The following is a 26,576-nucleotide window of genomic DNA, read 5'->3' as shown; positions in this document are numbered from 1 at the left end:
TCTAGAGTAATGCCTCACAAATTACATAGCAAGGCACACAGTTGGTGTTCAGAAGATGTTTGTTGAATGGAGGTGGAATCTGAGATTTTCTAAAAAACAGGAGAGACAACTCTTGTAAACCTGTTTTCTGCCATTTAGATGATATTAAATCATTTAATTTAAAAAATGAAATGACTATGTATAAATATGGAAAATATTTAGTATAAATCTAGAGAAGATAGAATAAAAATATTATGTAAATCATGATTCACCTAGGAAATATATAAGTAATAAGAAGAGTATGTGGAATTATGCAAAATGGAAAATAATTGTATCTGGATGATGAGCATTTTATTGTAAAAGGTCATTTTTTACTATTATTATCTAGATAATATTGTTTTATACATATAAATATATAGCATATACACTATATATATATATAGTGTGTGTGTGTGTGTGTGTGTGTGTGTGTGTGTGTGTGTGTGTGTGTGTGTGTGTGTGTGTGTGTGTGTGTGTGTGTGTGTGTGTGTGTGTGTGTGTGTGTGTGTGTGTGTGTGGTACGCGGGCCCCTCTCACTGCTGTGGCCTCTCCCGTTGCGGAGCACAGGCTCCGGATGCGCAGGCTCAGCGGCCATAGCTCACGGGCCCAGCCGCTCCGCGGCATGTGGGATCTTCCCAGACCGGGGCACGAACCCGTGTTCCCTGCATCGGCCGGCAGACTCTCAACCACTGCGCCACCAGGGAAGCCCCAATATATTTTTATATATAAAATTACATCTATAAATATACAAATTATAGTTATATATTTATATTACATTGTTTTATATATTACATAATATATAATAGATTATACATAAATATGTTTTTTTATATATGCGAAAACAGATAAATATATGTAAAAAATATTTTGTTTAAATTTGTTGTCTTGAATAGTTTATAATGTTAGGTTACTTTTTTAATAAAAATTAAAAAAATTTTAGGCTAATGCTGAAAATAAGTTTGATTACTTAGAAAATTACTTAGAAAATTTTAAAAAAATCACAATCTTTTAAGCAAAAAAAATTTTTAAAAAATCACAATCTTTTAAGCAAAAAAAATAATAAAGTTTGGGGGAGAATTGTCTTGTTTATTCAACATCCCAAATTCATGTTGGCTTCAAAAATTTGGAACTTTCATATGAATCAAGGATTTTTTTCTTTGACTAAAATCTTAGAAAAATGATGAAATTATGAAAAATTATGTATGAAATTTTATTCATTTTATATACTATTATCCACTTTACTGTCTACGTAGACTTATAATATATATTACAATTTAGATCCAGAAATTTTAGGGTGAAATTACCATACTATAAATAGCAATAATACCTACAACATTTACTCTGAAGTAATTAGTTAATACTCATTAACTTGTATTAACTCATATGCTGAAAGAGTATATTTCCTCAAGATAACATTAATGCCATAAAACCTAATTAATATAATTTAAAGAGGGAAAACCAGTATGATGTATAAATCAAAACCCATAAATAATTCTAAAGAAATACAGCTGTGTTGTTTAAATGTTAATCCAGACCCAGACTTTGCTAATAAAACATTTTATAGTCTTGGTTGGTTCTTGGTACATTACTTCCTTCATAAATACATTGAAAAAAAAAAAAAGCTTTGAACTTAGCAGAGCAAATGTTTTCAAGTGCCTGAAAGTATTTGTTTCTCAAGGTCTATAACATTTCCCCTTACTGTGGGATTGCTATGGGATTAACTGCTATGGGATTAGTAGATCTTGCTATGCTCTTAATTAGCTCAACAACATTTTATTAACTAGCTAGCGAGATAATACATTTTAAACTTTAAAGTCTTTCATTGTCTAAAAATCATGGTTCTTCAGTCAGTGAGCAGAGGAACAAGAACCCCTAGTGGAAGGAGGTACCTCTGGGGGGGCTAGTTGCCCAGAAGCACCAGGTAACATAAAGGATGTGGCTGCTCTGAGAAAGACCCGTACACCTCAGGAGGCTCTTTTGATGGTGAGGAAAGGGCAGCTATAGGGTGGTGTTCTCGAGAGATGCAGCCCGGAGGCCACTTAACAGTAAAGATCTCTCTGGTTCCAAGAGTACCACGTATGTACGATTCTAAATACATCGAACGGATAAAGCTGGGCTCAAACTCCTTTTCACAGAGTTAAAAGCCACCATGTTCCAACCTTGAATGGTAGTGCCTACAGTGGATATTTTATTGAGGTCCACCTTGAATATGAAGTACAGAGGGAGAGAGCAGTTGATAATGTTTTGGGCAGTGAAAGTAGAAAAAGGTGATAAACGGGCAACAGAGTAGCTTTCAGATTCCTTGGCATAGGGTAGCTATTTGTGAAAAGGACACCCTAGCTTGTAAAATTTCTAGCAAGCAATGAAAATTCCCAGAAGAAAGAGTTAACTTATGTTGACACTACCACTTGCGACAAGCATCTGTCTGCTGCAGGGCCACGGTAACAGGTGTGCCATTGCTCTTGCAAAATACCTCCATTTTTGAATTTTTTTCCTAAGAAACATCCAGCTTTTTCACTGTCATTGTTATTGCACTTATTATAAGTGAAAATGGGCTTGTTTTAAAATAAATTTACTTTGTAAACTGTACCCAGTTTTTTTTTTAAAAAAGCAAAATTATAATTGCAATGTGACAATTTTGAATAATATCCCTATGGCGAATTTTTCTGAACACTAGTTTCTGTTACCTCTTTCACAGACACTTGGCAAATTCAAGAGAAGACAAACAATGGCAGGAGAATGGAAGTGGAATAGATCTGGTGTTGACGTTTTAACTTAAAATCTAGAGTATTCTTGGAGCAGAATATCGCGATTGAGAATTTTGCTGCTATACTCCAAATTAATAAAGGATATTAAATATGAATTGTTATGAAGAGCCAAAGGAAAAGGCAGCCAGCCCAAGGCTGACATACCCTGGGAAAGCCAAACACGGATCCTTGTACACGGAGCTCTGTTTATGTTTATACTTTGCATACTGTCTTTGGAATATAGTAACTAGATTGCTGAAGGAGTAAATGAGTGTGTGAATAAAGGAATATTTTCTAGAAATGAATTTGCAAAGGTCAGGGCAGGGGGTAGTTCTTCATCTGATTTATCCAGTTTGGCTGACTATACCAACCTCCTTAATCTGGTACTTGTGAAATTTCTACTTGGGCCATGTGTGATTTGTACTTCCTAGTTGTGATCTGTACTTTGTAGCTTGCTTACACCTCCAGGGCCCTTGGAAGTCACACATCTGGGAACTCTTTGCATGGAAAACTTCAGAACAAGTGCAGGTGTTTATTCTGAAGTACTCTAAGTACCATCAAGTCTAGTTCTCATAACTCTCAATGCCAACCGTCAAAGACAGAGGCTATTAGTTTATAGATTATCCTGCCAGAGTTGTAATAAAGAAAAGACGATTCTCAGAACTCTCTGCCGTGGGCACCGTTCATCTTTCTTTCAGCATCTTGGAGTTTATGCCTAGCCTTTTCCCATTGTTTTTTTCTATTGCTTTCTCCTTCCTGACAAGGCAAAGCTACCACAACCCATGAAACCATACCTGGGTTTAGTTGAATCTTGAGGATGGTGAGGTGTATTATTTCTTCCTAGAATAAAATATCTTATTTCTCAATTAAAACATTTGAAAACCCCATTGCACTCAGCATTAATGTGAAGTCTTAGTAGCGTGTTTATGATCTGAAATACTTTGAACAAAGTGGCTCTGGTTAGCATTTGCTTGGATAGCCTCTGCCCTGTACGCATACTTCATTCACTTAATCTTTCCCCCCAGTGACGCAGGACCTCTGAGCTACTCTTCAAATGTAAAATTGTTCTTGGAACATGAGGGATGAGCCTCACTAGAGGAACAGTCACTTGAAGACTAGCACGACCCGCTCTGTCCTGCCAATTTTCTATTCAGCACTTGCACGATTTGGAGGAATCACTTGCTCTGTCTGCAGGGCTCAATGCAGAGTGACAGAAACAAGAAGGTGATGCTACATATATTTCTGACTCCCTAAATTATATTCAAAGATGGTGATTAATTTTTTTCCACAATAGTCATAGTCATTATTTCCCTGGAATATCCCTGGGGCACCTCACCTCATTGCTTTTATAGTAAGGCCTGACTAGGTTGGGTCCATCCTTCATATCCACCCGTATTCTGGATACCCAGCTCACTCTACTCTTCCTGGCCAAAGAGTGGACTGAAGATGCCTCAGGAAAGTCACAGCTCCTGGGAAGACTGCTCCAGGACTGGCTTGGAGTCCGTGTCTGAGAACTTCCAGCAAAAGGAATTTTGGTTTGATTCCACTCCACGTCGATGTCTTCAAATTATGCTGTGACTTCTCATCAGTTGATAATGAGTCCTTCAGAAAAGTGTCTCTCAGGAGGTCAAGTCGAGGCTGGTCCTCATTTCTCTTTAGGTCTCATCCAAATACGTGCCCTATCTACTTCATCACATGCTGTTTTCCCCTATGAACTGCTTCTCTTTCCAGTAGCAATGTTTTTCCAAACATTTCTCCAATCAAAATTCTAGAGCCATCTCATAGTACGTAATCTGCAGGATGGGATGTCTCTTCTCCCAATATTTCCTTATCATTATCATGAGATATTTTTGCCACTTAGAGATGCAAAGTTAAATAATTTAACATACATGATTCTGGATGGGTTAAAAGATGTCTCACACAGATACGCAGATAGATAATTAGAAATAACTAGTTTATATAGAAAATTGAATGCCTCACAAAGCCACAAGTATGTCTTCTCAGTTAAGTATTACTTAAAAAACCCAGTGCACGCACCCCAATGTTCATAGCAGCATTATTTACAATTGCCAAGATATGGGAGCAACCTAAGTGTCCATAAACAGATGAATGGATAAAGAAGATGTGGTGTATACATACAATGGAATACTACTCAGCCATAAAAAAGACTGGAAGTTTGCCATTTGAAGCAACATGAATGGACTTGGAGGGCATTCTACTAAGTGAAGTAAGCAGAGAAAGATAAATACTGTATGATATCACTTATATGTTGAATCTAAAAAATACAACAAACTAGTGAATATAATAAATAAGAAGCAGACCCACAGATACAGAGAACAAAATAGTGGTTACCAGAGGGGAGAGGGAAAGGGGGAGGAGCAATATAGGAGTAGAGAAGTAAGAGGTACAAACTATTAGGTATAAAATAAGCTACAAGAATATATTGTACAGCATGAGGAATATAGCCAATTTTTATAATAACTATAAATGGAGTATAACCTTTAAAAATTGTGAACCATTCTATTGTATACCTGTACCTTATATAATATGGTACAGCAACTATACTTCAGTTAAAGAAAAAGAATACCACCCTCCCCCCAAAAAAGAACCCCTAAAACGCAACAACAAATAACCCAGTGGGGAGAAAAATGCTTTTGTGTAAAAAAAGTATCTGATCTCTATCAAGTGTATTCTTGAGACCCCTTGGGCAAAACCACATGTGCTGATGTGACAGAATACAAGGGCCAAGTGAAAGTCTAAGAAAAGATACAAACTTCAGGGGCAGGGGAAGAGGCGGTGGATCCCTTTGCTGTCTACACAGTCTTTCACTGCCTTTATTTTAACTCAGTTGATCGATTCTCCTCCTGACTGCACAGTTCCTTAACGTCCTCCCCAGAGGGTTTCATCTGAGCTCCACTTCAACAAGCCACTCCCAAGTCCCCTTTTCATTTAGAATAGCTCCTCTGCCAAAGTTCACACTCTTACTCTGCAACCACAACACTTCCAACCTTCCACATTTCTGTTGGACAGCTCCTTGCCTTCAACAATATTTTTAAATTAATGATAAATTTCCCTCATCTCCCGCCCCTAGGCTGGTCCATCAGCCTCCTTTTAGCTTTATTTTTCTCCTCAGTTCTGAGCCCTACAATCAAACTTGTTAGTAACTGAGAATTCCTCACCCCTAGACCTTCTACTATCTCCCACCCTAAATAGCTTCTACCATTTGCTTCTCCTGTTTCAGCTTTCATAGAGCTGAGGGATACAGGTCAAAGACAGAAACTGTTCTCATCTGCCCCACGAAGGGGTGACACAATCTATTTCTCTGCAGCTGGACCCTCACTACTTCCCTTTATCCATCCTTTGTTGACAGCATGTCACATGCCCCACAGTAGCTGTCTAAAACTTATGAAACTTCCATATCTTCTCCATCTCACCTACCCCTCCTCCCACCTCCAAACCATCCAGGTAGATCTTCACATTTGTCCTCATCTCTTCCTTCCCCCCAAAGAAAACCATATTCTGATCAAAGTTCCTGCAGCTTTCCACCTGTCTTCTTTAATCTTTTACCATAATGTACCTGTTCTTTTTTTTTTTTTGGCCGCGCTGTGAGGCATGTGGGATCTTAGTTCCCTGACCAGGGATTGAACCTGGGCCCTCGGCAGTGAGAGCGCAGAGTCCGAACCACTGGACCGCCAGGGAATTCCCTTAATATACCTATACTTTTCTTGCTCTCTCTTATTCTAGTTAGAAACAATCTCTTCTCCTTTCTAAAACCAACAATTCCTTCAATGTTCTTGGTTCTAGTTCTTCCAACTCCTTCTAGAACTTTACCATTAAGTATTTATCTTTTAAGATCATCAATATTTCTCCTTCTACTAACTTCTCCTCTACCCGCTTTAGGGAAACAATTCTCCAAGGGTCTCTGGAGTTTCTCCACGTCGATAAGCAGAAGCATAATTCCCCTTGTTCTGGACCATTTCCCCAAAGACGCTTGGATAGCAAATAGCCTTGGAAGATAGTACGTCCCTTCAAAGCAAAGGTAAGTTTGCTTACCGTTCATTATTAAAGAGTTTGGATCCTTAAACCTAGGGTTCATCTCCTGTAATGCAATCCGGGTGTCACCTGGCCTTCTCTGTGCCACTATGAAAGAACTGGGCCTAGGGGAACAAGTACAAGAAAATGCCTTGGCTACTGCTGCTGTTGTGAGTGATAAAGGCCTTTTTGACTCCTGGTGAGTATACAGCTCACGCTGTGGGGATGTAAGGGCAAGACCATACAACAGTGTCTCATAACCCGGGGATCTGACTTGCCATGTACCTCAGTCAGCATGACTACTAAGGGGCTACGGAGCATTCCCAATACGATGAGTTATTAAAGCAGAAGAAGATTAAGCATCTTTTTTAAATTGACGCTTATTTTATGGCATTGATATATAAGGAGAGCAAAACAGAAACTGCTTGAAATTCAAACCTAAGTGGCTCAAGATTTGAGCTAAAGCTTGGGTAAGCCTAGGGATCTTACTTTAAGTTGCAGAATATCTCAATCTCCACCCCTTTCCAAATGAAGATTAGACTCTCAGGCCCTAAGTCTCATTGCTTTCACTCAAATTTTCATTGCTTTCCTTCACCCAGCATCACAAAGACATTAAAGATGTTGCCTTGGTGAGATTAAAATGGTGTCTGAAGCATGAGCTGGGGGACCAGGTGCTGATTCTCAGCTGCGCTGTGACCCATGGGAGGACAGAGGCATGTGTGCCTACCTGCCAACGGGCCAGATGCTTGCCCGAGTACATAGGACTGAAAAGCAATTCATAACCCATGAAGGATAATAAGCAGATACTAAAATGCAAAGTTACTATGCCCCTGGATTTAGGAGAATAAATGAAACATGGAAGAAGATACACCTGGAATGGGTGGAATGGATAGTAACGAGAATTTAAATAGTTCTTACATGGGCAAGGCGTTGGCCGCCTTGTTCTATTTAGTAGATAATGTCCCAGGGACCCTTTTATTCCACAGTGAATTTGCACTAGGATGGGTTTTGAATGGCCCTGCATAGTTCTCTTTGGATAAATGCATCTTGATGAACACCTGTGGGTGCGCATATTTCCACACATGGGGATACCCTATGTTTTTGGTTACCTTCTGAACAGGAAAATGAGGACTCCTGCCCTTCCTCCTTCCCTTCTTTTTTGGCAAATAGCTATGAAGACATTTTTCAGCTCTAAGAATTTCTACTGTTACAGCAACATGAGGGGGAGTACGTCATATGAAGGCAAGAAGACGACGATGAAGTGGGTGTGTTACACTAAAAGCAGAAGAACTACTGAAGAGCAGAAGAGATACAATCTTGAAGAACACTGGATATTCTCAGTTGACAAGCAGTAGCAATTTCTGGTGACCATTTATGGAATAACTAGTTTTTGTTGTTGTTTTTTGGCAACAGGGTTTTTTTTTTCCCCATCTCTCTTTCTTTTCCTACTACCCTTTTTTTTTTTTTTTTTTTTTTTGCGGTACATGGGCCTCTCATTGTTGTGGCCTCTCCCGTTGCGGAGCACAGGCTCCGGACATGCAGGCTCAGCGGCCATGGCTCACGGGTCCAGCCGCTCCGCGGCACGTGGGATCTTCCCGGACCGGGGCATGAACCCGCGTCCCCTGCATCGGCAGGCGGACTCTCAACCACTGCGCCACCAGGGAAGCCCTCCTACTACCCTTTTATCCCTACAAAGAATAAGAATTCCTGACACGATTCCTCACTTTTTGTCTCTCAGAATTCATATAAGGATGTACACCTACATCAAAGGTTACAAAGGCCAGTCACATAAAAAGAATCATTTGGACATTTAAATTTCAAACAGATACATTATTTTTATTTTCTTTATTTTAAATCATCAAAGCTTGGAAAAAGGTTTACAAAGCCAAAGAGAACAGTATATTAAAAGCTAATATTGGAACTGTACGTGGTAGAAAGAATGTGCGATTTAGAAGCACTGAACCTGGGTTGTAGTTCTGACCCATCACTTAGTACTAACGTGACCTGAGGCAAGTCACCTCATTTCCCTAATTCTTACTTTCACCATCTGTGAAGTGGTAAAAACAAGATTTTCCTTATAGAGTTGTGGTGAGAATTTAGGAGAAAACATTTTTCACAAATTTCTTTGAAGAACTGTGCAAATAATAATTCGCTCTCATTATTATTCATTCGGTATACCCTTTACACAGAGGCTGTTTTAACACTGCAGCGCAGAACACAACCCTGGCAATGTTAGTAGATTTCTATTTATTTTGAAGATTTCAACTGGGCCCAGTCTATCCACCGTTTACTAATGAAGTCGTTTCTGTAGTCTAGGCTGGTTTTCCAAAGTAATGTGGAGAGCTGGATAATTACTGAATTTGGTTAAATATTAACGTATTTGGTGAGCATCTCCATGTACATAAATAATGTAAGACTGTCTTCGTAATAATAATTCAGGCCTCCAACATATTTAAAATGTGGGGAATACTTCTGGGCAGTATTATCCAAAATAAATGACTGACTTGACTCTTCACTTTTCAACAGACACAATTTAGTCTTTGGGGGCAGATATGCAGAATTTTTCCTGGGCACAGCCATGACGAAGCAAATGAAATTACAATGAATCATGGGAGGCCTGGAGGGACCTCAGAGGTTACAGTCAGACAGAAAATTGTAACATCAACCTGGAGATAATGAATGTGTGCACGTACAGCCTCCATGCATTTATGTTTAATAATATTATAGTGATACGAAAAAGGCAGAAATAAGAAACATAAGGGATATTTTCAAACTATCTAAAATGTTAAGCTTTCTCTCAGTGCTAGAAAAGAAAAGGCACCAGCATTATTGCTAGTTTATGTTTTACTTTGGGACTTTTGCTTAAGTAGTACTAGGGACTTTCTAGGTTTAAAGTATTAAAGAACGGGTGAATATAGCATCGTCATCCTTAGAGGATTTGGAAAATTTATGATCTTAGCTTGGCTTGGAAACTATAGAATAGAATATATTTTTAGCATAATAAATCTTTTCAATCCTTCCAAAAAATAGATCCATAGAAAGAGCAAACAGATGGAAGCCCATGTGCTGTTTTGTAACATGTCCAGGGTTTTAAGATTGGATAAACACTGAAACCCTGCAGGCGCAAATCTGTCCTTTCTCAAACGAAATCCTGAGATGGGGAGACCTGCTCTAATCAACTATGCACGTTAGAAAAAAATCCAGGAACTCTTTCCAACTTCTCTGCTTGGGCCATGTGATAAATGGCCTCCAAGCATGGACAGTAATCCATTTCTTACTGATGAAAATATGCATAAGTACTTCTAGGATACTTATTACTGTAACAACCCGAGCACTCAGGATATTAGACCAAATAGAAAACTGCACTGAAATACCGTAAAAACTAGGTTATTTTCCCACATGTTCACATCGCGTTATTTAACAAGACACTATAATAATTTAAGGTTGTGAACGCGATTTGATTATATTTTTTCAACCATCAGTATTTGAGCTGAGTCCACATGAGAAAATTGGTTAGAAATGAACCTGTGTTTTTTGACCTTGTTCTCCCCTCACATATGTCATACTATACTCCTCATGTCCACCTTTTTCTTTTTCTATGTGGTTGCAATTAAAACGATATTTTGTTGAAGAAAGAATAATATTCATTGGAATTTGAATGCACAGAACATAAAGTGAACTTTCCTAGGGAAGAAATGAGGCCTTTCTGAGACTTGTACCTCCAGCATTTGGAAACATAACCTATTTATAAATGTCAAGGAGGCATTCACAAATGTTTGCTGAATGATTAAGTGAATGAATAAAAAGTTGGCGGTTAGGATCTCTTTACAACTCTTGGGTGCTGGTGTAGCAACTGAGAGAGGTGTTTTTCTCATTTGTCCTTAATTTACTCATTTCTTTTAAGGTCATGGCTAAGGAAATGTTTGGTTAGAAGTTTTCATCATGGCCGAGTATATAGGTTTAAACAATCTTTACGCTGTATTTTCAAGGGTAGATCTGGTTTCCTGAAGTAAAACAAAAATCCGGAACTTCCCTGGTGGTCCAGTGGTTAAGACTCTGTGCTTCCAATGCAGGGGACGCGGGTTCCATTCCTGGTCAGGGAACTAAGATCCCACATGGCACATGGTGTAGCCCAAACCAAAACCAAAACAACCCCCTGGGCCCCACGAATCCAACAGCTATCAGTACTTGTTTAAATGAATTGCTAGTTACTATTGGGATAATAATTTATTCATTTAATCACTGCACACATTTATATGCCAGATGCAAGGGTTTCATGTCACAGCCCTTCCACTGAGCAGCTCAGAGAGAGTGGAGATAATGTTCGGAGTGACACGTACATGGACAGCTACAAGTATAGAGTTCCGTGATGGGGGAAACCCTGGGTACTGTGAAAAAAATGCCACTCAGCCTGGGTTAAGTGTGAGAAGCAGGAAGGCTTGGGAGAGTCTTGAAGGGTACAATCACTACATGTTCAGGCCAGGAATGGCCATCTGAGAAGGCACGAAGGAGATACATAGTGCAACGTGGCTGGCGTAAAGGACTTACTTCTGGAAAAGAGGGTGGGGCTGAGACAGGGTGGGAAATGGGATGAGATGAGGCCAGACAGGCAAGCAGAGGTTAGAGCCAGAGATGAGCTTCAGGGGAAAAGCCAACTATAACTGCAACATCTGAGAGGTTCACTTTCTGCATTAGTAAGGAAGTAATAATAACTCAGTGGGAAGGTAAACATTCCAAGTGTAACCTAGCTGAAAGTGACTTGAATTCACTAGGAAAAAAAAAAAGAACTGGGATTGCTAATGTTATTAGGTCAGCTCACACACTGATTATTTAATGGATTAACTATGGAAAAAAATCTCATGTCCAGTTGACTTCCCAAGATACATCCAAGTTACTTTTCTCCTCTTCCTTCTCCTCCTGAGCAAAGGATGCAAACTAAATTTACTAACAACCAGCTTCCCTTACCTTCACCTATCATAAGAAGGTCAGGGCCTCCCTGGTGGCGCAGTGGTTGAGAGTCCGCCTGCCGATGCAAGGGACACGGGTTCATGCCCCGGTTCGGGAAGATCCCACGTGCAGCGGAGCGGCTGGGCCCGTGAGCCATGGCCGCTGGGCCTGCGCATCCGGAGCCTGTGCTCCGCAATGGGAGAGGCCACAACAGTGAGAGGCTCGCGTACGGCAAAAAAAAAAAAAAAAAGGTCAATCTTTCCCTGCTAAGTCAGATGCTATATTCCAAAACCAAACTGATTCTTGAATTATCTGATGTTACAGATATTCGAGCCAGTTTCCTTTCATAACAGTGGCAACCCATAGGTGACCATAATAGCAAAGAAATATTTAATGCTGTTTGATCCTTTCTTTGCAACATTCAAATATAAAACAAATACAGCAGAGAAGGAAAAAGCAAAAGTAACATAAAGATTCCATGTAGCTATTACTGTTGCATACATTTAGCTATCATAAATGACACAGAAATTGTATAAAGGGAATAGGCAGCAACATATGTGGAAGTTATAGCTGAGAGCACTCTGGCTTTTAATTTAGTGTTCAAAATTACTGACTAGTGAGATAAGAAACTGATTCCTTTCAAAACATGGGTTTTTTCCTGCAATATCATTTCTCAACAGGGAAGAAACTTTGAATCATTTATTTCACCCCCCACCCCAATTAAGTCTTCTATATCCTTTAAAAAGAAAAATCTCTAAAGACAGAGAGATTTACCATCCTTGGTAACCTAGATACACATTCTCAGGATATATCTAAAATAATCCCTCATGCTACAATTTAAACTTATTTCCTTTTATTCTTTCCTCGGTGAAGTAAGGGAACCGCTGTCTGCAACCCTTGTCATATGTTTGAAAACTATTCTTATCACCCCTCAGTCTTCTCTTCTATAAGTGGAATACTCCTCTTGCCTTTCCTTACTGTTCACAGATATCAAAAATTTTACTCCATTTTTGCTTTTGTTAGGGTGGGAAACTCCAACGTGTGGACCTTCTGCTCTAGTTGGATTTGAGCTACATGGAATCCAACTGGGGAAGAGTCGATAATTTGCAGTTTCTACTTCTGCTATTCCTATCATACAGCTGTTAGAATTAGACTCTTCCTGACTCAGCTTTGACTGAAGTACCAGCGTGATAAATACTGGATACAAAGTAAGTGTAAGAAAAATTTGCATATGAGATTTCTAGAGAAAAATCTGTGATGCTAAGACCCACAGCAAATCAGAACCTTGAAAAGGGAGTCAGATACATTACACCATATACAAAAATTACCTCAAAGTAGATCAAGACCTAAAACTATAAAACCAATAGAAGAAAACAGGGGAAAAGCTTTGTGACACTGGATGAATTCTTGGATACGACACCAAAAGCTTTGGCAACAGAAAAAATAGATCAGTTGTACTACCTCAAAATTAAAAACTTTTGTGTATCAAAGGACACCACCAACAGAGTGAAAAGACAGTCCATGGAACGGAAGAAAATATTTTCAAATCATATATCAGATAAGGAATTGATATGCTGAATATATAAAGAACCTCTACAATTCAACAACAACAACAGAAACCTGATTAAAAACGGGTAGAGGATTTGAATAGACATTCCTACAAAAAAGATGTACAAATGGTCCATGCACACGAAAACCTCACTAGTCATTAAGGAAATGCAAATCAAAACCACAATGAGGGCTTCCCTGGTGGTGCAGTGGTTGAGAGTCCGCCTGCCGATGCTAGGGGACGCGGGTTCGTACCCCGGTCTGGGAAGATCCCACATGCCGCAGAGCGGCTGGGCCCGTGAGCCATGGCCGCTGAGCCTGCGCATCCGGAGCCTGTGCTCCGCAACGGGAGAGGCTACAACAGTGAGAGGCCCGTGTACCACACACACACACACACACACAAAAACCACAATGAGATACTGCTTTACACTCATAATGGTTGCTATTATAAAAAAACAAAAACAAAACCAGAAAATAACAAGTGTTGGGGAGATTGTGGAGAAATTGAAATGCTGTCCATTGTTGGTGGGAATGTGAAATGATGCGGCCACGGTGGAAAATGGTATGGTGATTCCTTAAAAAATTACAAATAGAATTACCATATGATCCAGCAATTACACTTCTGAGTGTACACCCAAGGAAGTGAAAGCAGGGACTTAGACATTTGTACCCTCATGTTCATAGAAGCATTATTCACAATAGCCAAGAGATGGGAGCAACCCAAAGGTCTACTGATGGATGAATGGGTAAAGAAAATGTGAAATGGAATACTATTCAGCTTTAAAAAAAGGAAATTTGGACACATGCTACAATATGGATAAACCTTGAAGATATTTTGCAAAGTGAAATAAGTCAGTCACAAAAGGACAACTATCGTAGGACTGCGCTCACATGCGGTTCCTAGCACAGTTAAATTCAAAGAGACAGGAAGCAGACGGTGGCTGCCAGGGACTGTGCGGAGGTGGGAATGGGGAGTCAGTGTTTAGCAGGTACAGAGTTTGAGTTGGGGAAGATGAAAAGTTCTGGAGATGGACGGCAGTGATGCTTACACAGCAATGTGAATATACGTAAGGCCATAGACCTGTACACCTAAAAATAGTTAAAATGGCAAATTTCATGTTATGTGTATCTTACGAGAATGAAAAAAAAAAAAGAAAAGAAAAGAAATCAGAGTGTAGAAGAGAGAGAAAGGGGGCTGTGGGCAGGCCCTTTAGATTCAGGCTTGCCCTGGGTCCCCATCCACTTCCCCCATCCCGGGAGCTGCAGTCTCTTACACTGCCAGTCTAGTGGGGGGCGGACAGCTGTGGGACATGCCACAACCAGGACACCATGAACCAGCATATCCAGAGAAGACTCACTGCTTTGGTCTCAGGACCATAAAACTGCTGCTTTGAGATGAGTACTTGCAGAGTTTGGGGGACAAGGGACATGAGTGAGCCTGTGGTCCAAGCAGGAGAGAGGGCTGCTGGATTTTCTTAGATACCACCCACCAGTCCTGTCTCAGGGGCAGGAGGACCCCAGCAGCGATGGTCTTCAGGCACTACACAGGGTGATGGCTGAGCCTAGGGAGTGACCAGCGGGCCGGGGTGGGAGGGCCAGGGAATAGGGCAGGAGAATCCAGCAGGGGTCCTCCAGAGAGTCACGGACACAGAGGTGCGAGAGAGTCAGCTTTTAAACACCTGCCAGGCCAGGAAGCATGGAGCCGGCTTTCAGGGGTGCTAGTTCAAGTAAGAACTGTCTTATTCCCTTGTCTCTCTCCTTGACCGGTGGGGAGTGGACACAGGAAAGGGGCGGGGCCAAGGTGGCTGAAAGCAAGCTAAGCCCAGAGAGCAGATTCAAGCAACTTCTGAGTGCCAACTAGTACCTTAGACCCTACTCTCTCATGTCTCAATGAAGACAGCCACATGAAGTGGCTACCTCTGAGTGAGCAGAAAAATTATGGGGTCTGTGGAGAAGAGGAATATTACTCACAGTGCATAGAGTTCAAAGGGACAGCAGGAGACAAAAATATAGCTGCCTTTTGATCATCAACCACTGCCAGCTACAAGACGGGGGCTCCTGCACAGTCCTTGAAGGACCCATGCAGGCTTCTTGGAAACCCCCCTAGAGGGGAAAGTGAAGCCAGTGGTCCCCAGGGCAGCATCTGGGTTGAGGTCTGCTCTTATGTGTGTGTTCTCTGTGTCACCTGTGATCATTTACTTAGTTTCTTTGAGGCTCGATTTCTTACTTGGTAAAATGGAACTAATTATAGTATCTGCCACCTTGATGGTTTTTAGCATTAAGTGAGACAATGAAAGCAAGTGCTGAATAAATGTGAGCTATAAGGATTATTATGTGTAGGAAAAAAATGACAGGTGTTGGCCTTTAGAGAATTTAGGTTCCAGCAAAGATTATCATGAAACTTTTATCTGCAAACCTGGAAACTGGCATTTGACAGGGACTTGGAAGCAGAGTGTGTACGATAGGCATCAAAGTCCCAAGTCCATTTAACTCAGATCAGCCTTGACTGGGGCCCTGCCACGAGCAAGTCCTTTGCTGGGCCCGTCTGGGGGATGGTGTCTGTGCACAGACTTCAGGAGCCGTGGAGAACCTGCTTCTCTTTGGCTGGATTTGCTTCATAAAGCCTTTTCCATGGCAACAGGGAAGCACTTGGAAAGTACTGCAGCTGACACTGTGAAAAATGTCACCTCTCCCAAGGTACTCGAAATTGCACAGCATGACTCATGGTGGCTTTCTCTTTCGGGCTATCTGCTGGATCATAAATGTTGAGCAAACAGAGGGTATTAGAGAGGTTCCTAAGTTACAGAGATGCCTTATGAGGGAGAGAGCATGTTCGTGAAAGCGGAGATGAAGGATTTGCAAAATGACTGGCTTCGGATATGAGGGAGTGCTTGGGAAGTGAACAAATATCCCGCACCTGCTTTTAAAATTTTTACTTAATATTGGAGTATAGTTGATTTACAATACTGCGTTAGTTTCAGGTGTACAGCAGTGATGTAGTCATACATATACATATATTTATTCTTTTTCGGATTCTTTTTCCATAGAGGTTATTACAGGGTATTGAGTAGAGTTCCCTATGCTATACAGTAGGTCCTTATTGATTATCTATTTTATATCTAGTAGTGTGTATACCTTAATCCCAACCTCCCCACCTGCATTTTTTTGGGAGCCAGGTACTGGTCTAGGCTCTGGGAGATCAGTGGTGGACTAGATGGATAGGGTACCATACTCCAGTGAGCTGGTGAGGGACACAGTGGGAGACAGACCATTCCACGTAAATAAATATCCCACAGCTTTGGGTGATGTGGTGGTAGCATTTAAACTGAGCTGTGAATGACATGAAGGATCTAGGTCTTGGGAGGATCCTGGCAAAGACCATCCCAGTCACACAGAAGAGCTAGAGGTCAGAGAACGAAGAAGGTGTCTGAATCCAGAGGACCATATACTAAGCTAGGATTTTATTCTAAGTTTGATAGAAAATCATTCAAAAGTTTCAAACATTGAAGTGACATAATCTGATTTATAGTCACTCAAAAATATCACTGTGGCTGTTACTGAAGATTGAACTGGGTAGAAGGTAGACGGTAGGGTAGTAAGAGAGATTGAATTGTCCAAATGATAAATGGTGGTGCTTGGACTAGGATGGTAGAGGTGGAGGGAAGTAAGCAAGACATCTGACCGCACTTGCTTCTTTCCAAACAAGATAAGAAGGCCTCACATAACACTTAAGTACACTGCCGATAGCACAGAATCTGAAGATATTGCCTCAGACTTGTTCTCTACTCTTTCAGCTCTGTGGCTTGTCTTTGCAACTAGATTGTCACATCATTCAACACACAGATACCACGCACTTGGCATGTGTGTGGCACTGGGCCTCCCCACCAAGGAACTTACCAGCAAAGAGGGAACATAAGACAAATGCACAACTAACCAGCAAACAGTACAGGGTATGACAAGTGCCGGCAAGGCCAAAGTATCAGTCTTGTTAACTGAGAAAGGGCAGCAGCTACAGGTACACACTGCTATTCCCTGAAGAATGGCCCTTTACAGTGACCTAGAAGTCACCAGACAGTTTCAAGGAGGATGGTGACATGATCAGATTAGCAAATAGATTGGAGAGGGGCAAAAATGGTGTTGGCAGGCTGGCGGTAGCCTAGGATGAGATGTTGGTGGGGGGAGTGGGACGAAGATGCAGGAAAGGGGGTGAGTGTGAGATATATTTAGGTGGTGAAAACCACCTTAGTCACTGGACTTGGCAATTGATTGGACGGGGGGAGGGGCTAAGGAAGAAGCAAGAGGAAAGGATGACTGCGTGGTTTCCTTTCTCTGTCTCTCTCTCTCTCTCTCTCTCGCTTTTTCTTCCTTTCACTTTTGTTGTAAAGAAGGATCAATGACTGCTTATAGAAGGTGAATTTAATGGGACTACATTTTATTAATCGTTGTCTAGTTTTCCCAATTCTGTACACTGTGGGGCTCAGGGTGTGTGTGTGTGTGTGTGTGTGTGTGTGTGTGTGTGTGTGTGTACTGAGGAATCAGTTTAGTGGAGTGTAGAAACTTCTTGGGATGAGATCATTAGCTTCAAATTCTTTAATAAATTCTGGTATTTCACTTTCGTGTAAAACGTCAACAGCTGCATTAAATAGTTGCTATTATCTACAGTAGAAACTGAGGTTCAGAGCGGCTTAGTGTCATCCAAGGTCATCTGGCTATAAGGGGTTGGAGCCAGGATTTGAACTTAGGTCTTTGCACCTCAATTTGTTGTCTCCCCACCCCCTCCCAGTGTTGTACGGGTCTTCTTCAGTCCTGTGTTAGAATACGAACAGAGTAGTAACAGGACTAGTCATTAGTCATATTAATAATAACTACTACACATTTATTTAATACTTTTTAAGAGTAGATCAGGAGGCTTCACGGGCAAACGCAACAATCCTGACAACATCCCTCATGAGTACATAGGGGCCAGGATGATGGTTCTTGAGATGAGAATGTGAATAGGAGGGTTCAGTGAATATTCATGGTTAAAGGCAAGTCATAATAGGACAAAGCCACTAACTTCTTTGTTTGGTCTGTTAGAGAATATTGTCTTTTGAGAGATGAAATTTGAGGAAGAAAATATAATCCTGATTCAGTGGGTAGGGGTATTTAAATCTCTAAGAAAAGAATGCTAGAACATGCTAAGGAATACTATAATAAAACCTTAGTAGGTGACAGTTCTTTTCAAGGATATTAGAAAAAAATATATTTGGCTTGTATGAAAAGGATGAATAAGAATAGAAACATGCCCTGGACTTTGTAGCAAGAGCTTCTCAAAGGAAGGAGATCATGTTGAGAAGAAACTAGCAAAACCAATGAACTTTAGCAAAATAGGATGGTTCTGTCTGAATAAGTCAGAATGAGTGAAATGGAAGATGATTATAAACTGATCTGACAGAGGGAATCAAAAGTGGGGTAATAAATTTAGAGAGGATAAGTTGAACAGTTTAGAAAACTTCAAGAGGTAAAGAAAATAGTATTACTTTAATTCGAGGGGCAGAATTAGAGGTATAAATAATTAGAAATTCACTATGATGCTATTTCACAAAGTAAGAGAACTGAAAAGTTCAAACTACCACAGAGCAAAAAAAGTCATAGCTCAGATACAGGTAAGCATTTCTAGATGCAATTTTGCAACAGAGAGACAGATAAAGGCAATGTAATTATGTGCAAATTATGCCTTTTTTTGAAGTCTGGAATGGAAAATCCCACCTTGAACATGTTTGAGGAGCCTACCCTGGAAATCCCACATATTTAGAGAAATTCACTGTGTAAATCAGTTGGAAAGGAGTTCATGGAATAAATATACTTCTTAGGGAAACGGCAGAGTTGATTTGTGAAGCTGTTTATTCAAAAGATATCATTTACTTATGACAAAAATTATTTGTAATAAAAAGAGAGATATGATCCAGTATTTGCTGAGAGCTTACAAACTGATAGAAATGTATTTGTGAGAAAAGTAACCATACAAAGAAGTATATGATTTTATGCAAGTTGAATGAAATAAACAAGGCTTTGTCTGGATAAGAGGGGGTGAGAGCTTAAGGAGGATACCTTCTGGGGGAGGAGGGCTTTGCAGTAGGATGAAAAAAGATGGGCAGTATTTGGAGAGTTGGAAAGGAAGTCAGAGGGCCATTACAAGATGGGAATCTGTCTTGAGTAGAAGAGCACAGGCCACATGTAAGCGCTGCTTTGGGAACCAGGAGAAAAAACCAGCCAGGTGGAGTAGAAGCTTTTTGGTAGAAGACACAGGTCATTGGTGTCAATATAGCAGGGGTTGGATATGAGACTGAGTTTGGACTTTATTTGATAGCAATGGAGAACCACTGAAAAATTCAAATAACAGTATAAATAGATGACAGTAATTTGAAGCCCCATGCAGGGTGACTTGCGAGGGAAGTGATTGGTGGCAGACCTCAGTGAAACGGGTGCTATGATGATAATGATGATGATGATGATGATGATGATAAAAAGAAGAGCAGGGCTTCCCTGGTGGCGCAGTGGTTGAGAGTCCGCCTGCCGATGCAGGGAACACGGGTTTGTGTCCCGGTCCGGGAGGATCCCACATGCCTTGGAGCGGCTGGGCCCGTGAGCCATGGCCGCTGAGCCTGCGCGTCTGGAGCCTGTGCTCCGCAACGGGAGAGGCCACAACAGTGAGAGGCCCGCATACCGCAAAAAATAAAAATAAAAAAAGAAAGCAGTAACCATTCAAAAAGAAAGTGGTAAGACATCTGGTGGCTGACCTTGGAAGAATCATTGTTTTGTGTTGACTTCGTCTCTGACTTTGTCTGTTATCGCAGCCTGATTGTTACCAGGGTGAGTTTTACTTTCTCTGTCCTGGGTTTTACTCTCCATTCTATCACTGGGGAATCTGAGACCCATAAGAAGGGTTTCACACTGCTGGTAAGTAGTGGAGCCTGGATTCGAACCTGCAGTTGTTTAGGTGTCAGGTTGGGAGGGTCTACACTAGAAGATAAGATGGAGAGGAGAGGAGCTGTGAATAAAAGGACTGGAAAGATTTGATTAATCAAATGTGATGAATGAGAGCAAAGACACTGAACAAACACAGTGTCTCTTGGTACATGGTAGGTGTACCAAGGAGTGTATCAGGAGGGACAGAAGAGGAAGAATTTTATGTTAGGCTACTGAAGGGAAATGTACAGCCTAAAGATTAGCATCAGATTTAGAAGATAAAGCATTTCTAAAATATCATCATAAAATATATTCACTCAATATCAATTAATTGAAAAACTTACATCATAATTACCTAAAAGATTTTCCCACCCACCTGGCTCAGCACTGTGTCAGTTCCTATTACTTTGTCCTTACAATAGTGATATGTATGACGTATCACCTCACACCAGTCAGAACGGCCATCATCAAAAAATCTACAAACAACAAATGCTGGAGAGGGTGTGGAGAAAAGGGAACCCTCTTGCACCGTTGATGGGAATGTAAATTGATACAGCCACTCTGGAGAACAGTATGGAGGTTCCTTAAAAAAATAAAAATAGAATTACCATATGACCCAGCAATCCCACTACTGGGCATATACCCTGAGAACCCCATAAGGAGTCATGTACCGCAAGGTTCATTGCAGCTCTATTTACAATAGCCAGGACATGGAAGCAACCTAAGTGTCCAGTGACAGATGAGTGGATAAAGAAGATGAGGCACATATATACAATGGAATATTACTCAGGCATAAAAAGAAACGAAATTGAGTTATTTGTAGTGAGGTGGGTGGACCTAGAGTCTGTCATACAGAGTGAAGTAAGTCAGAAAGAGTAAAACAAATACCATATGCTAACACATATATAGGGAATCTAAAAAAAAAAAAATGGTTCTGAAGAACCTAGGGGCAGGACAGGAATAAAGACACAGATGTAGAGAATGGACTTGAGGACACAGGGAGGGGGAAGGGTAAGCTGGGACGAAGTGAGAGAGTGGCATGGACTTATATATACTACCAAATGTAAAATAGATAGCTAGTGGGAAGCAGCCGCATAGCACAGGGAGATCAGCTCGGTGCTTTGTGACCACCTAGAGGGGTGGGATAGGGAGGGTGGGAGGGAGACGCAAGAGGGAGGAGATATGGGGATATATGTATATGTATAGCTGATTCACTTTGTTATAAAGCTGAAACTAACAGACCATTGTAAAGCAATTATACTCCAATTAAGATGTTAAAAAAAAAAGACCCTGACTCAAATTAGGAAATAGTGAAACTTTAAGGCCTAGATTTAATAGAGGTCCCATAAAAAAAAAAAAAAAAAAAAAAAGGCGATGTGTGAAGGAGGTATGACTCTGCATTTCCCAGGTGAGCCCCAGGAAGTTAAACTGACATTTTCAAAGTTACAGAGCAAATCAGGAGTGGAACAAGGATTGCATTGGTTTTATATGCTGTCCGTTGTATAATTTTTCCAAATCAAATTCTCTCCTAAGGTACAAAGAATATTGGACTTGAAATGAGTCTTGATGCATTTTAGTAGGAGTAAGAGATTTAAATTTAGCAAGTTATTTGACTGTCAGAAAAAAAAATCCTGGCATTAGTAAAGAAGTTATATAATATTTTTGTTCCATACTACAGTGGTAGGCCATGATATGACTTCTTTTTTTCATTTTTGTTAGAGGATCATACATTTGCTTTGCCTACAAAGAGAATGGCTGCAAGAATTGTTCCCACTTTGAGTTAGAATAGCAGCACATTTTAAGCGTGAAACTCGGAGGTATGAACCTGGAATTAAATTATGGGCCATTAACTCCATTGGGTAAAGCTGTATATCATATCTGTCCTTCCACACATTTGTTCATTTGTAAAATAACAATACTGTTAGTCAATCCATCCTCCCCTACTCAAATTTCCCATTTGATGACAGAGGAGACATCCATGAAGATGTTTATGAAACATTTTATTGGCACAGAATTTGATATAATCTATGAATTCTTTTTTACTAAATTAGATTTAAAAACATGATAGAGAATGTGCATAAAAACATGTCCAGCAGTATTGTGATGAGAAAATGGACATATTTCTATAAGGAGAGAGTTGCAAGGCATTCTAATCATCTTCGCTTTTTATCCATCACCAAGGAATCCCCAATAAAACTGACTGGCTGGACAAGGCTTCAGACCCAGCACAGGCCCCATAGTCGGGGAGTCTGCCCCGCGACAGGACCCTCGCCTGAGTTTGCTGAGGGCCATGGGTGCACCCTGGGCACTGAGGATGATGTGAAGTATGTAGAGTGGACCTGGCTGTCCTCCCCCAACTGCCCTTCTCCACTGCGCTGACCTCGCTACTGAAGAGGTGGTCATGCCTCAGAGAAGGATGTTCTCAAAAACGAATCTTCCTGTTGCCTGGGCAGTGCCTTATCCCCCCAGTTCTTAGACAGCTGTGTCGGGCTGCAGCGGTGTGTGGTGTGGGTCCCAGCCGGCCACTCTAGCTCTGTGGCCGTGGGGAAGTTACCTCTCGTGTCTCGTCTGAAAAAGGAGCGTGATGACACCTACTTGCAGGGACGTTGTGAAGACCAGAGGTACTAACACATGTGCTAGCTCTTAGTAGAATGTGTCTGGGCTACGCTGAATAAAGTTCTTAATGCTAATGTTTTAACAGTTCCACAACATACTGTTGGCCAGACTGACCCCTGAGGTAAAAGCCTACTTAGTCTTTTTGCTAAGAAAGAGTCTTTTTGCTTATTCATAGTAAACATTCAGTGGACGTTTATTGAATGAATGAGTGAATAAAAGCATTTGTTCTCAGCAAAAAAAAAAAACCAACCAAACAAAAAAAAATAACTGGCACTGTTGCTAATAGTCAATCCAGCAAGAAGGCCGACAAGGGGTGGAGAAGGTTTGGTAAGTCACCCATTAGGTCTAAGAGAAATAATTCCTTGGGTTTAAAAAAAATAATAATTAATTAATTAATTTATGGGTTGCGCTGAGTCTTCGTTGCGGTGTGCGGGCTTCTCATTGCGGTGGCTTCTCTTGTTGCCGAGCACGGGTTCTAGGGTGTGTGGGCTTCAGCAGTTGTGGCTTGCGGGCTTCAGTAGTTGTGGCTTGCGGGCTCCAGAGCACAGGCTCAGTAGCTGTGGCCCACGGGCTTAGTTGCTCCGCGGCATGTGGGATCTTCCCGGACCAGGGCTCAAACACGTGTCCCCTGAATTGGCAGGCGATTCTTAACCACTGCACCACCAGGGAAGTCCAATTCCTTGGGTTTTTGTTGGGAAAGTTACTGAAAAGAATGTTAATGCGATAGGTGGAGACTGACTATTGCAGAGTCCAATGAGGAAAGGTGAAAAGCAAGGGACGTAGAAATCTCATCAGACACCACCAAAGAAGTAGAGAAATGATGACATTTCCCTTTTCATAAGAGCGGAAACTCTTCACACCAAAATCCGAGATATTATTGAGTCAAAAGCTGGGTTACTCTGCTTCCTCCAAAGGCATTATAGAAAAATCAGTGACTATTTGGGAAGTTCTGTCATGTCTTTTTAAGATGTCAGTTACAGTATGCATCGCTTGTTTTCCAGTGTCTATAGGCTAGGCCTTGAATAAACCTGCTGGATGAGGCGGAAGTGCTGGGAGAGAAGGAGAGAGCAAGGCTATTTTAAGTACCACTTGTCATAGCCCTAACCGAGGTTTTGCTCTATGAATCACAATTTGCTCCTTCAGAAATATAAAACCATTGAGAACTCATCACAGCAGAAACTTTTATTCATTCAAAATCCTTTCAAGTCTTCTCCAGGCACAGCGGTTTTTTTTCTTCCCCTTGGAAGATTATTTTTCTGCAGGTTGCAACCTCCTTCAGTATCTAACACACTAGGATGTATGACAGTTGGGTTTAAGAATTCTCCAACTTCGCACTCTGGTCAGAATGGCCATCATCAAAAAATCTACAAACAATAAATGCTGGAGAGGATGTGGAGAAAAGGGAACCCTCTTGCACTGCTGGTGGGAATGTAAATTGATATACAGCCACTATGGAGAACAGTATGGAGGTCCCTTAAAAAACTAAAAATAGAATTACCATATGATCCAGCAATCCCACTACTGGGCATATATCCGGAGAAAACCATAATTTGAAAAGATACATGCAACCCCAATGTTCACTGTAGCACTATTTACAATAGCCAGGACATGGAAGCAACCTAAATATCCATCGACAGAGGAATGGATAAAGAAGATGTGGTACGTACGTACAATGGAATATTACTCAGCCATAAAAAAGAATGAAATAATGCCATTTGCAGCTACATGGATGGACCTAGAGACTGTCGTACTAAACGAAGTAAGTCAGACACAGAAAGACACATATCATGTGATATCACTTATATGTGGAATCTAAAAAAAGGGTACAAATGAACTTATTTACAAAACAGAAATAGAATCACAGATGCAGAAAGCAAACTGATGGTTCCTGGGTGGAAAGGCTGGGTGGAGGGATAAATTGGGAGATTGGGATTGACATATACACACTACTATACATAAAATAGGTAACTAATAAGGACCTCCCGTATAGCACAGGGAACTCTACTCAATATTCTGTAATGGCCTATATGGGAAAATAATCTAAAAAAGAGTGGATATATGTATATGTATAACTGATTAACTTTGCTGTACACCTGAAACTAACACAACCTTGTAAATCAACTATACTCCAATTAAAGAAACAAAAAGAATTCTCCAACTTTGGATATTTGCAGAATTCATTGACCTCTTCACTGCAGCCACAGTCAGGGGGGTAGAAAAGCCCTCCTCAGACATACAAAGTCCTGGACCTTCTCTGTGTGAAAGCAAGTCATAGAGGCCCACTATCGATCTGGTTTGTTTTTTCACGTGGAAAGGAGTAAACAATGTATTTAATTTCACTTCCTTTTTAGCAGAGGTTTCAAAAATAAAGGTGCTTCTAGAATCTGTAATGGAAGAACTCCATTAATAAGGGGCAAGAGTTGTGGTTTTAGGGTGAACTTGATAGGGTAGTCCTTAAGGAAAAGACATTATTCATGAATTCAGATCACGAAACTACCAAAATGTTCAGCACATCTATACAATCTGATCGAACTGTTTCAGAGGCACATTTCCATTTAATTCATCTGCTGCCAGGCTACTTGAGAAAAATGCTGCATTTTGTGCACATTTTGGACTAACTGCTCAAAACCTTGACGATATGTTTAGTTTGCATAAATCAGGCAAAACATATTTTGTTTTGTTCAGCATGCTCTGAACTTTCACAGTTATTTCATTATCTGTTCAGATGGTCCCTCAGCCTTGCTTCAACTGAAAGGGAAATTGTAAATGTTGTTAAAATAAAACCAGGCTGATGCATTGGCAGCTGTGCAATTTGCAAAGGACCCGGGTTCAGGGATCTAGCTTAAATCCAAGGAGCTTATCTTCACTAACTTCTCACGGTAACGAGCATTACTATTCATCACATTCTGCAGAAATCTGTCCAATCTTTCCTCTTTAAGGAAATCTATTTTCATTTTAGAAGGATCCATCTTATCCCAGCTTCCCTTCTTGGTCTCAAGCATGGCTGATTATGTTTTCTTCTCTCTATAAAACATCCTAAAATTTGTCCTACTTACGGTGATCTAACTTTGAGTCATTTAATTGTGACAAATGTATCTTTCTTATTTTCTATTTTCTCTTATTATCTTTTACATTGCATTACATTATCTTTTAAAAAAAGTTTTTTTTATTAAAAAAAACTGTATTCAAGTATTTTTTTCTTTTATATTATGTTGGTTTCTCCGTACCTTTGTTTAGTTCTGACAAACTTTTAATATTAACGTATCAATTTTGGGGTTTGCTCTCAGGGTTTTAGGAAATTCTTCATGCCCTCTCCTGACTTCCTTAGGGACAGAGTTGGCCTTCTCATTCTCTCTCCTGCTCTGCGGAATCCTTTGTGCAAAATTTTCCTTTAGGACAAGAAATCTGGGATAACGGAACGAGATCTTAACACCTCCCCCTTTATTTTAAAACATAAGATATGAAAGATAAGATTTGGAGATTAGTCAATAAAAACCAAAGGAAAGTGTTAACCTAGACGGTGTGTTTGTGCATTCATGTGTTCGACCAATATTTACTGAGTAGCTCAGGTGCTGTGATAAGCAATGGAGAACAATGGTCAAAGGTCCCTGCTTTCTCTGAGTGAACAGTCCATGAGGACTAAAGACAAATAAACAAAACGCTGATAAGTGCTACTAAAAAAGAAAGTACATATTATTATAGTTAATACTTTACCTTTAA

The 26,576-nt window shown here is 40.5% G+C and overlaps 1 protein-coding gene and 1 long non-coding RNA gene across 2 annotated transcripts in view; one reads left to right on the top strand and one right to left on the bottom strand.

Moving 5' to 3' along the window:
- Window positions 1-26,576, bottom strand: part of KCNB2 (potassium voltage-gated channel subfamily B member 2) — a 398,856-nt gene that overhangs the window by 92,607 nt on the left and 279,673 nt on the right. The gene's annotated exons all lie outside the window — the stretch shown is intronic.
- LOC132413061 (uncharacterized) overlaps window positions 15,837-26,576 on the top strand; it is a 39,347-nt gene continuing 28,607 nt past the window's right edge. Inside the window, exon 1 of the long non-coding RNA XR_009516589.1 lies at window positions 15,837-15,989. This is a non-coding gene — a long non-coding RNA (uncharacterized lncRNA). The remainder of the gene's footprint in view (window positions 15,990-26,576) is intronic.

The sequence above is a fragment of the Delphinus delphis genome, chromosome 17 (assembly GCF_949987515.2).
Source record: "Delphinus delphis chromosome 17, mDelDel1.2, whole genome shotgun sequence".
Classification (NCBI taxonomy): Eukaryota; Metazoa; Chordata; class Mammalia; order Artiodactyla; family Delphinidae; genus Delphinus; species Delphinus delphis.
This window is presented reverse-complemented; position numbering and strand designations above follow the sequence as displayed.